General features: G+C 49.1%; 1 protein-coding gene across 5 annotated transcripts in view; it reads left to right on the top strand.

Moving 5' to 3' along the window:
- LOC137027201 (NACHT, LRR and PYD domains-containing protein 3-like) overlaps positions 1 to 15,264 on the top strand; it is a 58,209-nt gene that overhangs the window by 34,381 nt on the left and 8,564 nt on the right. The gene's annotated exons all lie outside the window — the stretch shown is intronic.

Raw genomic sequence — 15,264 nt, forward strand, 5'->3', positions numbered from 1 at the left:
AAATCCTGGCTCTAAGTGTCCTGACCAGGGCTTAAAAACTAAAAAAAAAAAAAAATTAAATCGTTCCACTCCGAGCAGAATCGGTATTTTAACGTTTCTGTTCCAGCGTTCCTTCTGTATTATAAATGTTCCAAAATAGTAGCCTACTTAATAATAATAATAATAATACGTACAGCATTTTATTTATTAAAAAACAAAGAGAGTGTATGCTATTTGCTGTCTTAGCCAATAGGCCTACAATTATCTTTTAGAACAAGATTCTGTCCAAATGTAAACCTATTAAATTAAAGGAAAAACAATGGTTTATAAATTAAAGTATAAGATATTTTAATGTTTGCTGCATGGTTAAAAATACCGACGCTATTCCTGAGAGGAAAAAAGATAAGTTGCATAGGCCTATATGTCGCATTTTATTATTACATTCAGAAATAATGATAATAACCTGAAGCATGGCAAGGAAACGCAGAGTCTCGTTCCCTGTTCTCAGGGAACCATGGTTACATACGTAACCTGAGACGTTCCCTTTCGAAAGGGAACTCCACTCTGCGTTCAGAAACGCTTTGGGGAATGATATACCCACGCCTCCATGCTTGAGGAGAGTGCCTGCCAAGAAATATGGCTTGAGACAAAGGCTCCAGAACAGTTAAAGAACTGCTTGGCAACTCCCCCTCGGGTCACACCAGGCTGTCAGTGACAGCATTCTCTTTGGCCAACAGCCCAAGCTGAACTGTGGTCCCTTTAAGGGAATGTGGCCAAGGAACCAAAGGGAACCTCGGCCAATCACTTAGAGGGGAACGAAGTCACCCCCAATGCCACCAGGGAGGCTGACCTGGTCTTGTGAAGGAACAGACTTAGTTCAGGCCAACCCTGTCTGAATACAGAGCCTCTAAAAGGCATTCTTCAAGAAGATAGTAAGTAAGAGTGACTGCAAAGAGGCAGAAACCAACTCAAACCCACGCGTAGAGATGGGCATCCTGGAGAGCAGAACTCAGAGTGCTATGAACCCTCATATCGAGGGGAGATAATCCGCTCATCCTAGGATCTACCCAGTATTTAATTAATGCACTGAGGAGGCTGTGCGCTAGAGAACCCTGATACAGGGAAGCACAAACCAGCCTGGGGCTGAATCTTAGGAGGAGGCCTGATTAAGCCCTACCACCATGATCAGCTTAGGGAGCTAAGCACTATTACAAACACAACACTGAAAGGGAAGTACAAAGCTCACCTAACAGGTAGACCATGCAAAGGGCACATAGTCATGGAGGCCAAAGAGGGGCCTACAGCATGATAGTAGTTATATGTGAAACCGAAGTATATTCAGAAAGTGGCCTGGAAGGGCCACCCTGAACATCTGTCTTTGCTGGGGTAGACAGACACCTTCAACGGCAGCATAGGAGGCTGCAAAGTGCCCGCATGACAATCCACCTAACACAATCCAACGAGCAGTGTACTCAGTAAAAGCACCTTTTACTCTTTAAAGGTCCCATGACATGCTACTTTTTGTAGGCTTTAATATAGGCCTTAGTGGTCCCTAGTACTGTATCTGAAATCTCTTTCCAAAAATTCAGCCTCGGTGCAGAATTATAGCCACTACAAGCCAGTCCCAGAATGAGCTTCCTTCAGACGGGCCGTTTCGGTGTCTGTAGCTTTAAATGATAATGAGGAGGAGAAAGGCGGCGCAAGGTGGAGGTTGGGTGTGGCCTTAACCAGCTCGTGGCCACTGTACCATGCGCTAATGTTGACAGTGGATGTATCACAATGGCTCAAAGACGCTCAGCCATCAGTTTGACCCAGAATTTGATCCGGATGGAGAATCACCAGATGAAGAAGTTGCAACTCAGCGGCTACAGCAGGACTTCTCGAATGGTTAGTTTAAAATATTGTGTCAAGATAAGGTACTTTAGTTGGTTTGTTTGTTTATTTATGTATGCTGCTACAGTTATTATCATGTAGCTAATGCTAGCCTACATTGTTGGCTTTTCATGTTGCTCTGATTATATATAATTATCAGCTATAGACACTAACCAGCACCACTATATTAGTCAGACCTCTGCCATTATTACAAATACCTTTTTTGATAGGTGCCGTTATGGAAACTACCATGCCAACATCATTTATTTATTTACATATTTTATATTTCATATATCTTAAAAGTTTTTACAATCTTTCTTATTACAGTTACATCAAGATCTGCAATCTGAAAATGTGGATATCGCATGCGCATAACACCAACAGCAGAACGGTTATCCAAACAACAAACTTTACTCACTCTCGAAAATGCGATGATTGATAGCTTGGAAACCATAGCGACGTTCTGGCATCACTCGTGTTTGGTATCCGTTATTATGACCAAAGTAATATTAAAGTGACAAAACACTCGTTATTTTCAGCAATTTGACACATTAACGTTACACATTCGACGGAGGCGTCGTGTTTTGTTTATGCTTGTACAGCCTGTTTCACACAGAGCGCGCTCTTTGTGTGTTGCCATGGTCACTCATTACATGCGTATTTGAACTTGTTGTTTAAGCTCGTCTCATAAAGCGAACGACTTTAGAACCCTGGTTCAGTTGAAGGAAGTAAAAAAATACTTCGGTGTTCATTTGTACATTCAGACACTGAGCAACTGCCATGCTTCACTCGTTTGCAAGCCATGATGTTTCTCAAGGAAAAAAAAAACATTGCGCTCGCCTCACAGGCTTGCACTGTAGTACCTCATTCTCTCATGGGCGGGCAAAGCAGAGAAAGGGGAGGTAACCTTTCCCCGTTTGACGACATATGGGGAAGATTCCAGATTGGGTCGTCTCAGCTTTCATTTTCTCAAATGCAAAGCAAAATTCCCAGGGCTCGGTTTACACCCATTGCCTTTTCTAGCCACTGGGGGACCATATACAGGCTAGGGGAACTTATATTAATGTTAAAAAACCTCATAAAGTGAAATTTTCATGCCATGGGACCTTTAAAGCAAGAGGAGCACAGCATACGCCAACATGTATTAAGGAAGGCCTGGAGGGGCCTATAACCTCAACAGACACGTGGCATCAGCTCATGGCAGTGTTTAGGTCCCAAGCATGGTAAACAACCCGCCAAAGATGAGGTTGGATCTACCACTTGGGCCCCTGGCCAGTGAAAGTGTATAGAAATAATTCTCAAAGAGAAATACACCCAAACATACTCCAGTGTGTTCAAAAAGGCGGCCCGTAGGCCTAGCAACCTCTAGGACACACGGCGTAAGTCTCATGGCCGTTTCTATGAGCACAAAAGATCCACCCTAGGCTCTATGTGGCTCTTAGCTCAACTAGAGTAGAAATAAGACTCAGGGAGGCAAATGTAGGTTAAACCGAACCTCAGTAAGGTTTCACTACCATACTCCACCTGAGAGGCTAGCCACTTTTCATAACCAGACCACCAGAAAGCCATGTATTAAAAACTTCCTCAGAAGAAATACATAGAATTCTGCCACCCAATGTGAACAAGCCTGATTAGGGCCTATCCGTCAGGGTGGGGTGTGGCCTTTTGAGGTGGTCCACCTTACCTGACACAATCCAATGAGCAGGGTACTCAGTAAAAGCACCTTTCACCTTTTACCGCTCTTAGCTCAACTAGAGTTGAAATCAGACTCAGGAAGGCAGATGTAGATAAAACCAAACCTCAGTAAGGTTTCACTACCATAACCAACCTGAGGGGCCAGCCACTCAAAATACTGAATACTGAACTCCACATGTTACGCCGGAGGCCGAGGTAGGCCTACCTTAGTAAACACGTGGCATCAGCAAGTGGCTACCCTAACAATACCACCCAAGAGGCCATGTATTAGAAATTTCCAAAGAGGGAATACATGAAACACTGCCAAACTTCGAGAACAGGCCTGTTTAGGGCCTATCCGTCGGCGATGGGGCGTGGCCGATGGTGGCATGGTTTCCTAGGCATCCTGCCATCAAGTTGACTAAGAAAAGAGGCCTTGAGGGGCCTACCATTCCAGCAACAAGTGGCGTTCAGCCTGTTTGCAAATTAAAAACACCAACCGTGCCAACGTGTGGACTAAAAAGGAGGCCTGAAGGGGCCTGCCGATTCAATGACACGTGGTTCCAGCTCGTGAATTTAAAAGGGGACCAAGCTACAGGGAACCAGCTCTAACCCAATCATAAATATGGGAAGCTAACTGCAACCTGCGCTAGGCTACACATTCCAACAGGCAATGTGCCCTAAACATGTGACTAAAGGGAACCAAACAAAACCAACATGGTCTAAGGGAAGCTATAAGGCCTACTACCTCAAACAAACACGTGGCAGGGCCTGTGGCAGTGTAAATATGTGAGCAAACTATGATCAGTTAAACAGCATTGTAGAAAACAAATGCTAACTAGAAGGAGGCTAAATATCATAAAGCCTACAATCGAGTTATATGCAATAAAGCTGCTAACAAGATCACCAGGGAGCTTAAATAGATACCAACTTTCCTCAAAAAGTGGTTCTAACTACCCTGAGTATGCAATCCAACAGGTGATGCACTCAGTGACACAAATAAACCTCTTAACTGGGGAATATATAGTCACCATCCTCTCAAATAGAGGCCGCTTTACAGCAAAAAAGGGCCTACTATTAAGAGAACAGGTGCTAACCTGTGGCAGCATAAGTAAGCTCACATATAAATGTAGGGCAAAAGTCTAGAACTCAAAGTAACAAAACTTTGAAATACATGCTGTTTAAAAGGAAAAACACTCTTTTACAGATCCTCAAATCTGTTCTAAGCCTTAGAGGACGAAAAGCTAAAAACTAGCATCGTCAAGTCAAACTTGATAAATACAGATATCAAGTGGCTCAGAGGAAATTAATTTCCTTTAGCATGAAAGTTCTAGAAAGTGGGGCCTAGCAATACCTGCATAACTTATCTACGCAAAGATAAGGGCCTACCACCTGAGAGACAGCATCAGGAAGTCAAAAACAGCCTACAATTTGCACCTACATAAGCAAGGGGATAATGGGCATATGGCCTAAACAACTCCCTCGGGAGGAGGCCAGAACTAGGAACTATACAACCTGACAAGGGATAGTATACCTAAGGTTATGTAAATAACACACCTAACCTAGCTCTAGCCTAGCCGCTAAGCTACGGGCCTTCTTACAGGGCCACAAGCCTAGTGAAGCCTGGGCTTCACCTCAAAATCTCATGGATAAGAGAAAGAAAGTGAACCTCACAAGCAAACAATGTCAGGCGGCCGATTAAGGCCGACCTAAACATACATATTAACTGAAGTGACGAATACTATCAACTTCAGTTTGCCCCAAAACCCCCTAATTTTCCTGGCTACATGCTCAGAAAACTATACAGGAAAATAAGGTCTTATTTTAAACACATAATATATAGACCCTCCTGCGGCTCAAAGACCGAAAACTCCTAATGCTCCTTTTTACATGAAAGGATGGAATCTAAGGTTCTTTTAAGCCTAAAAGATCCTCTTACTATCATACAGAAATAGCGGGCTGACAGAAATAATGACTATGGGCCCAGCCATCAGTCTGACCATAAGAAGCATCTGAGCATGATATATGTTTATATATACACACACATGCATATAAATATATATATTTATATATATATATATATATATATATATATATATATATATATATATACACAAACCCGATTCCAAAAAAGTTGGGACACTGTACAAATTGTGAATAAAAACAGAATGCAATGATGTGGAAGTTTCAAATTACAATATTTTATTCAGAATACAACATAGATGACATATTAAATGTTTAAACTGAGAAAATGTATCATTTTAAGGGAAAAATAAGTTGATTTTAAATTTAATGGCATCAACACATCTTAAAAAAGTTGGGACAAGGCCATGTTTAACACTGTGTGGCATCCCCTCTTCTTTTTATGACAGTCTGCAAACGTCTGGGGACTGAGGAGACAAGTTGCTCAAGTTTAGGAATAGGAATGTTGTCCCATTCTTGTCTAATACAGGCTTCTAGTTGTTCAACTGTCTTAGGTCTTCTTTGTCGCATCTTCCTCTTTATGATGTGCCAAATGTTTTCTATGGGTGAAAGATCTGGATTGCAGGCTGGCCATTTCAGTACCCAGATCCTTCTTCTACGCAACCATGATGTTGTAGTTGATGCAGTATGTGGTCTGGCATTGTCATGTTAGAAAATGTAAGGTCTTCCCTGAAAGAGACGACGTCTGGATGGGAGCATATGTTGTTCTAGAACTTGGATATACCTTTCAGCATTGATGGTGCCTTTCCAGATGTGTAAGCTGCCCATGCCACACGCACTCATGCAACCCCATACCATCAGAGATGCAGGCTTCTGAACTGAGCGCTGATAACAACTTGGGTTGTCCTTGTCCTCTTTAGTCCGGATGACATGGCGTTCCAGTTTTCCAAAAAGAACATCAAATTTTGATTCGTCTGACCACAGAACAGTTTTCCACTTTGCCACAGTCCATTTTAAATGAGCCTTGGCCCAGAGAAAACGCCTGCGCTTCTGGATCATGTTTAGATATGGCTTCTTTTTTGACCTATAGAGTTTTAGCCGGCAACGGCGAATGGCACGGTGGATAGTGTTCACCGACAATGTTTTCTGGAAGCATTCCTGAGCCCATGTTGTGATTTCCATTACAGTAGCATTCCTATATGTGATGCAGTGCTGTCTAAGGGCCGAAGATCACGGGCATCCAGTATGGTTTTCCAGCCTTGACCCTTACGCACAGAGATTGTTCCAGATTCTCTGAATCTTTGGATGATATTATGCACTGTAGATGATGATAACTTCAAACTCTTTGCAATTTTTCTCAGAGAAACTCCTTTCTGATATTGCTCCACTATTTTTCACTGCAGCATTGGGGGAATTGGTGATCCTCTGCCCATCTTGACTTCTGAGAGACACTGCCACTCTGAGAGGCTCTTTTTATACCCAATCATGTTGTCAGTTGACCTAATAAGTTGCAAATTGGTCCTCCAGCTGTTCCTTAAATGTACATTTAACTTTTCTGGCCTCTTATTGCTACCTGTCCCAACTTTTTTGGAATGTGTAGCTCTCATGAAATCCAAAATGAGCCAATATTTGGCATGACATTTCAAAATGTCTCACTTTCAACATTTGATATGTTATCTATATTCTATTGTGAATAAAATATAAGTTTATGAGATTTGTAAATTATTGCATTCCTTTTTTATTCACAATTCACAATACAGTGTCCCAACCTTTTTGGAATCGGGTTTGTATATATATATATATATATATATATATATATATATATATATATATACACACACACATATATATATATATACAGGAGGTGGAAGAAGAAGAGGAGAGGGTAGATATAAATCGCCCTATATAGCTGGGGGATCAATTACAAACGCAACAGTGTTTACAATCGATCACCCATCTCACTCTCGCTTCCTCCTCCTCCCGTCTGTCTGGGTTCGGATACAAATCTGAGTGGCTAGGGGTTTTTCCATGCCCTCCCGATCTCAAACACAGAGATCAGAAAGGAATGGAAAGTATGGAAGCTGCCGTAATAATGGACAGAAAGGAACCGCTCGTTGAGCCGTCCGCGCGTGGCCCCTTTCTTAACGCGCTCTCCCGGCAGCTGCAGCCCACCGAGAAGCGCGTCCCAAACACACAGCAGCTCGCATACACCAGCCAAAGGAGCGCTCACCTCCGGACACAATGACGTCAAACACAAACGCCATCGTCATCCAGTCGCTCTCGCCAGCCCCAGGGAAGTTGAGAGAGAATAAAACTTTCTCAAACTTCCCAACGAGCTCATCTGCGAGCCCTATGATTGCAGCCACCATTATGCCTCAGCACAAACAGTGGCCAGAACCACCAGGCAGAGATGCAGACAGCTCTTCCCTCGGGAAGAGTGCCAAACGAGAACAGAGTAAACAACAGACAAACACACAGAAGTGCCCTCAAGCACTGTGTATGCGCGCTCCTCTCCAGACAGAAAACGCCCAGAAAAATGTGTATATCAAGTGTCAAACCCTGGGACACGGATAAACACACTCTCATGAATGTTTGTAAGGCATATATAAAAACCCTACCGGAGTTGATATAGTCGCGATCAGACAGAACAGGACCGAAAGAAGATGAGATGCTGACTGTTTCTCCAGGCGCTCCTTTATACTTCCCGTGGTCACGGGTGGTAAACGGCAGATTGTATTACAGAATTGAACTGAGCAGTGTAACGTTTGGTTGATTGTATTTTCTTTTAATATTTAACAGGCTGCGATATCAAGTAATTAATGCAATATTTTGTGTGCACGCACGTGAGGCGCCGGCGCAACCACTGGATTTGTTTTCCTTCTATAAGACAGTAAACTGTCTCCGTAATTTATGGTCATACAAGGTAAAAGCAAGACATAATTCATACATTTACAAAAGACACTCAAATAACGAAAACAAGAATGTCTGTTTCCTTTTCTATCTTTGGAGCACGCCACAAATAACCACTTTCGTTTTGTTAATCTGTAGGCCTAATTATTTAAGTGAAATATTTTGCGTAGCCTATAGGCCTAAATATTCCCTTTTATTTTATGTGTGTTATGTAGGTAGGTTTCTCCGTTCACAGAAGCTGCAGATGCATGATGTGACGTTGAAAATTGTACTATCCTGCAATTTTCGCTGGTTTCAAAACACACAACAAGTTGCATATTACTTGACATTCATTTTCACTTAAAAGTAGGCCTAATACTTCACGGTTGGTGACATATATCTTTGGAAAAACTAATGCCACGGCATTGCCATTGTGACTTACCTAACCTATGATGACTTGACAGCTGAGCTGAGTGCGTCAGCGCAGGCATCTCACTCGTTGGATGCATCAGCGTCACATTTGCATAGGCTGTACTATTTGAATTTGTGATTGGTTTACTGCCAAATCAAAATATTAAACGGAACGATAAAATAACGTTATTAACCGGTTAATGGCCATTTCAAATTAGCGTTTCTGTTCATTAAATTTGATTTAGTTTCCGTTTCTGGTTACGTTCCGGTCAATTTCGTTCGTTTCCGGTTTTCGTTCCTTGAACCGGTTCAGAGCCCTGGTCCTGACTGACATTTCCTCACAGAAAGGACAGTCAGGCCTGTCCAGTGCTACTTCAGCATGAGCAGAACATCTGCTCTGCCCAAGGAGATCGTCTCGGTTACATAGGTAACCCTCGTTCCCTGAAGGAGGGAACGGAGACGTACGTCGGACAGACCGACGAATAGGAATCTCGCTAGAGAGGCCAATCTACTTCGAGTGTAACTAAACGAGCCAATGCACATTGGCATGCAATCATATGCATCAGCTGCTTGCCTCGCAGCGCGGGTATATAATGAGCAGCAGGTGCGTTGCATCTTCAGGTTTTCGCTGAGGAGCCGAACCCAGCAGGCGGCAGCATCAGCAGGACAACGCCTGTGGCGACGGGACGTACGTCTCCGTTCCCTCCTTCAGGGAACGAGGGTTACCTATGTAACCGAGACGTTCCCATTCAGTCGGTCACGTTCGACGTACGTCGGACAGACCGACGAATAGGAATCCCTACCAAAGCGCCACAGGAGCTGCCCTCTTCCAGCGCTCTGTCGTGAGCCACCTGAACCCCCTTGCCTAAGGACGGTGGGACCAGGCTCACGCAGAGAGGGTCGATCACTGTTGTTCCCAAAACCCACTCAGTGCGACAATTGGATAACGCTGGGAAAGCGTAGCCTTATATGCGATAAGGAACGCTGCGGAAGCCATATCCTTCCCCGAAGGAGTTATATGGATAAGTACATATGGACTAACCTTGTAGGTTGTACAACATATGGAAGAACTGGGGTGACTCCACTCGGTGAGAGATGGGTTCTCCCAGAGGGAAAGACACGGGCTTCGTTTAGGAGCAGCCGTGGAAAAAGCTATATGGGATCCCCGTAGGGTCACACATATAGAACCCAGCCTAAATCCGGTTCTCAAGGATACAACGGAGTATAGGCCTGGCGCCAGACGCTCCGCCACGTCGGCTGCCGAAGGGTAGCCGGAGGACTCAACAGGGTCTGCCCGCAGGGACTCTCTGGAGAAAAGAATGCGCATGTAGCGCAGCAAGCCGACACTAAGCCGGGGCCTCTCCGTGCCTCTGACCTGAGGCGAGAACACGGGAGGAGACCGGCTCGACACGAAGGCTATAGTATCTAGCGAACGTGTTAGGTGTCGCCCAGCCCGCAGCTCTACAAATGTCTGTTAGCGAGGCGCCACGAGCCAGCGCCCAGGAGGAAGCCACACCTCTCGTGGAGTGGGCATGCAACCTGAGCGGGCAGGGCACGCCCTGAGCTTGGTAAGCCAGGGCGATGGCATCCACTATCCAGTGGGCCATCCTCTGCTTGGAGACAGCCTTTCCCTTCTGCTGGCCTCCGTAACAGACAAAGAGCTGGTCTGAGGTCCTGAAGCTTCGAGTTCTGTCTATGTACAGTCGCAAGGCGCGAACTGGACAGAGCAAAGCCAGGGCTGGGTCTGCCTCCTCCGAGGGCAGCGCTTGCAGGCTCACCACCTGATCCCTGAAGGGAGTGGTAGGAACCTTGGGCACATAGCCAGGCCGGGGTCTCAGTACCACGTGGCTGTCACCCGGCCCGAACTCTAGGCACGATTCGTCGACCGAAAATGACTGCAGGTCCCCTACCCTCTTGATGGAGGCCAATGCCACCAGCAGCAAAGTCTTCATAGACAGAACCTTTAAGTCTGCTGACAGCAAAGGCTCAAAGGGAGCAATCTGGAGTGCTCTCAGCACCAGAGTAAGGTCCCAAGAGGGTATGGAGGGGGGACGAGGAGGATTTAACCGTCTCGCCCCCCTAAGGAACCTGATGACCAGGTCGTGCTGACCAACAGATTTGCCATCTATGTGGTCGTGGTAAGCGGATATGGCAGCAGTATGGACTTTGAGGGTGGAGGGGGACAGCCTACGCTCCAACCCTTGCTGCAAGAAGGAAAGCACGACTCCGATCGAGCATCTTCGGGGGTCTTCTCGGCGAGAAGAACACCACTCGACGAACAGGTTCCACTTCGAGGCGTAAGCACGTCTCGTAGACAGTGCACGTGCCGAAGTGATGGTGTTAAGTACCTCAGGGGGTAAGTCACCTAGAACCTCCGCGTCCCGTCCAGGGACCAGACATGGAGTTTCCAGAGGTCTGGACGCGGGTGCCAAAGAGTGCCCCGTCTCTGAGAGAGGAGGTCCTTCCTCAGAGGGATGGGCCAGGGAGGGGCTGTCGCGAGGAGTGAAAGTTCCGGGAACCAGGTCCGGTTGGGCCAGTAAGGCGCAACTAACAAGACCTGCTCCTCGTCCTCCCTGACTTTGCACAGGGTCTGTGCAAGTAGGCTCACTGGGGGAAACGCATATTTGCGCGGGCCCCGGGGCCAGCTGTGAGCCAGTGCGTCTGTCCCGAGTGTCCCCTCGGTCAGAGAGTAAAACAACTGGCAGTGGGAGGTTTCTGGTGAGGCAAACAGGTCTACCTGAGCCTCTCCGAACTCCCTCCAGATCAGCTGAACCACCTGGGGGTGGAGTCGCCACTCTCCTGGCAGCGCAGCTCGTGATAGCTCGTCGGCCACACGGTTGAGCACACCGGGGACATGAATGGCGCGAAGCGACCTCAGATGCTTCCGACTCCACAGGAGGAGATGGCGGGCGAGTTGCGACATGCGACGGGAGCGTAGACCACCTTGACGGTTGATGTACGCAACGGTCGCAGTGTTGTCCGTACGGACCAGTACATGCTTGCCCTGAAGCAGGCCTTTGAGGCGGCTCAGAGCAAGGCGTACTGCCAGCAACTCGAGGCAATTGATGTGCCAATGCAGATGGGGTCCCGTCCAAACCCCTGAGACTGCATGCCCGTTGTACGTGGCACCCCAGCCGGTGGCAGAAGCATCTGTGAAAACCACAGCATGCCGGGACACTTGTTCTAGGGGCACTCCTGCCCGAAGAAACAAAGGGTCCGACCACGGACTGAAGGTTCGGCGGCACTCCTGAGTGATTGGCACCCGGAACGTGCCGCGTTGCCACGCCCATCTCGGGACTCGGCCGTGAAGCCAGTGCTGAAGCGGTCTCATATGAAGCAGACCGAGCGGCGTTACAGCCGCTGCAGCCGCCATATGCCCCAGGAGCCTCTGAAGGAACTTCAGTGGGACCGCTGTCCTGCCATTGAACGTATTCAGGCAGTTCAACACCGACCGAGCACGTTCCTCTGTGAGGCGTGCTATCTGTTCGACCGAATCCAACTCCATACCGAGAAAAGAGATCCTCTGCACTGGGGCGAGTTTGCTCTTTTCCCAGTTGACCCGAAGCCCCAACTGGCTGAGGTGACTGAGCACCAAGTCCCTGTGTTCGCACAACTGATCCCGAGACTGTGCTAGAATGAGCCAGTCGTCTAGATAGTTGAGAATGCGAACACCCTGTTCTCTCATGGGAACAAGGGCTCCCTCCACGACTTTCGTGAAGACGCGGGGAGACAGGGCCAGCCCGAAGGGTAGGACTCTGTACTGATATGCTCGACCTTCGAACGCGAATCTCAGGAATGGCCTGTGTCGCGGAAGAATCGAAACATGGAAGTACGCGTCCTTCAGGTCGATCGCTGCAAACCAATCTCGGGGACGGATGCACTCGAAAATGCGTTTCTGCGTGAGCATTTTGAACGGTAGCTTGTGGAGGCTCCGATTCAAAACTCGCAGGTCCAAGATCGGTCGTAACCCACCGCTTTTCTTGGGTACAATGAAGTAGGGGCTGTAGAACCCCGACCTCAAATCGGCTGGAGGGACCGGCTCTATCGCGTCCTTCGCCAGTAGGACTGCGATCTCCGCACGCAGAACAGGGGCATTGGCATCTTTCACTGTAGTGAAGAGGATGCCCCTGAACTTGGGGGGGCGCCGGGCGAACTGAATCGCATAGCCGAGCCTGATGGTCCGAAGGAGCCAGCGAGACGGACTGGGGAGCGCTAGCCAGGCTCCCAGAGACCGCACAAGCGGCACCAAGGGGACCACCGGCGTACCCGCCGCGGGGCAGCGAGGTGGAACGCAGGGACGCGGCCCGGGAGGCTCTCTGTGTGAGGCGGCCCGAAGCGGGGTCACAGTGTGCTGTGCAACACTTACCTGCTTCCACGGGTGGACAGAGGGAGCAGTCGAGGTTTTGCCTACCTGCTGCTCGCTGCTGTCCGCTGGCGACAGAAGAGGTGGATGAGAGTGGTGAGGTTCTAGCCCTCCCACTGCTCTCCGAGCCCTCTTCGGACCCGGAGATAGAGGAAACTGCTCTTTTATTGAAAATTTGGGTACCGCTGGCCGTTGAGCCAGCGGCGGAACAAAAAGGGGAAACAAAAGATTCTCCACCCGGCCCTCCTCCGGGGGAAGGAGCGGTGCGGTCACCACCTCCTGAAGAGCAGTCCCATCCATCTCCGGGTCGCCCGTCCTAGGGCCGCTTGGACTTGGCCTTGCCACCCTTCTTCTTAGGGGGTGGCTGGACGGGCTGGGCACCCCGCCCGCGACCGGCTCCACGACGCCGCTTGGATGAAGGCTGCTGCTGCTGGGGCGTGGGAGCGGGGGCGGCTGCAGGGGGGCGCCCTCGGCGACGGGCAGTCTGAGGTGCCGCAGGCGGTGGAGGTGCAGCAGCTGACCGCCTCGGCAGGATGTGACTGATGGCCTCTGACTGCTTTTGTACAGCCGAGAACTGTTGGGCAAAGTTCTCGACCGCGTCGCCGAAAAGGCCGGTCTGGGACACGGGGGAATTAAGAAACCTGACCTTGTCGGTATCCCTCATGTCCGCGAGACACAGCCAGAGATGGCGTTCCTGGACCACCATGGTGGACATCGCACGACCCACTGACCGCGCCGTAACCTTCGTCGCTCGAAGCGCGAGGTCCGTCGCGGCACGAAGTTCTTGCAGAACTTGCGGATCATGACCACCCTCGTGCAGGTCCTTCAGTGCCTTGGCCTGATGGACCTGCAACAACGCCATAGCGTGTAAGGCGGAAGCGGCTTCCCCACAGGCCTGATAAGCCTTGCCGGTAAGATCCGACGAGTACTTACAGGCCCGGGAAGGGAGAGACGGCTCCCCCCGCCAGGTGGAGTTAGGGCACAGTTGCATAGCAACGGCCCGTTCCACAGGGGGTATGCGCGTATAACCCTTAGCCGCTCCACCATCAAGGGTGGTGAGGGAGGAGGACCCACCGACACGGCTTCGGGCAGTAAAAGGTGCCGTCCACGTGCCAGTGAGCTCTTCATGCACCTCCGGGAAGAAAGGCACTGGGGTGGGGGGCTGAGAACCAGCCCTTGCCACCCCGAGATACCAATCATCCAACCTCGAGGGCTCGGGACACGGTGGAGGATTCCACACGAGCCCGACCCTGTTGGCGGCCCGGGAAAGCATAGCCATCATTTCCGGGTCTGAATCGGGCACAGTTGTCACTCCCGAGGGAGGCAGCTGCGCCGAATCGTCATCCCCAGAAGCGTCAGGCTCACCCTCCGATGCAGCGATCGACATCCGGTCGTCTTGGGGAGCTCCGAAGGATACGGATGGTACACACCTCTGGGGTGGTCCACCGCGTTCCCCCGGCAGCTCTACTGGCTGCGGAGTGCTAGAGGGGTGAGGGTTCCTAGGAGGTTGGTTCCCCGAAGGAAACGCGCTCACCGTGATCCTCAAGTCACCAGCCCCGCCGCCCGAAGCAACCCTCTGAGGAGGATTGGAACGAGGCGTCGGGACCGGGACTCCACCCCTTTGCAGAAAGTGGAGTCTCGACCGCAGCTCCGCGACGGTCATCTTCCCACAATGGGTACATGACTCGTCCACAAACGCCGCCTCAGCGTGCCTTAAGCCCAAGCACGCGATACAGCGCTGGTGACCATCCCGAGGCGCCAGGTAACGACCGCATCCAGAAACACACAAGTAGAACGACATCTTTAAAAAGACGCGAACTACTCGTGTAAGCTCTTTCAAGGACTGACTCTTTTAGGTGCTGAAGCACGCAGGGGAAAGGCCGCTGCAGCACAGACAGGGAAATGTGCAGCCTGTCGTGTGCACTCTCCTTGAAGGCGCTCTCTTACCAGCTGTAATAACAGCTTTTTAGCGCTCTAGGCGCACCGTTTCACCAGCCGTGAGAACGGCCTTCACGCTGATTACAGCTTTTGCTCAAATAAAAAGGCAAAAAGAAAAAACAAAGGAGAAATCGGCCCCGCTGCTGCGCTGTCCGCCTGCACCGCAACCAAGAGACGTCTCGAAGAGCAGACTCGTTCACACTCGTGCTTTCAGT

Source organism: Chanodichthys erythropterus, chromosome 9 (assembly GCF_024489055.1).
Source record: "Chanodichthys erythropterus isolate Z2021 chromosome 9, ASM2448905v1, whole genome shotgun sequence".
Taxonomy (NCBI): Eukaryota; Metazoa; Chordata; class Actinopteri; order Cypriniformes; family Xenocyprididae; genus Chanodichthys; species Chanodichthys erythropterus.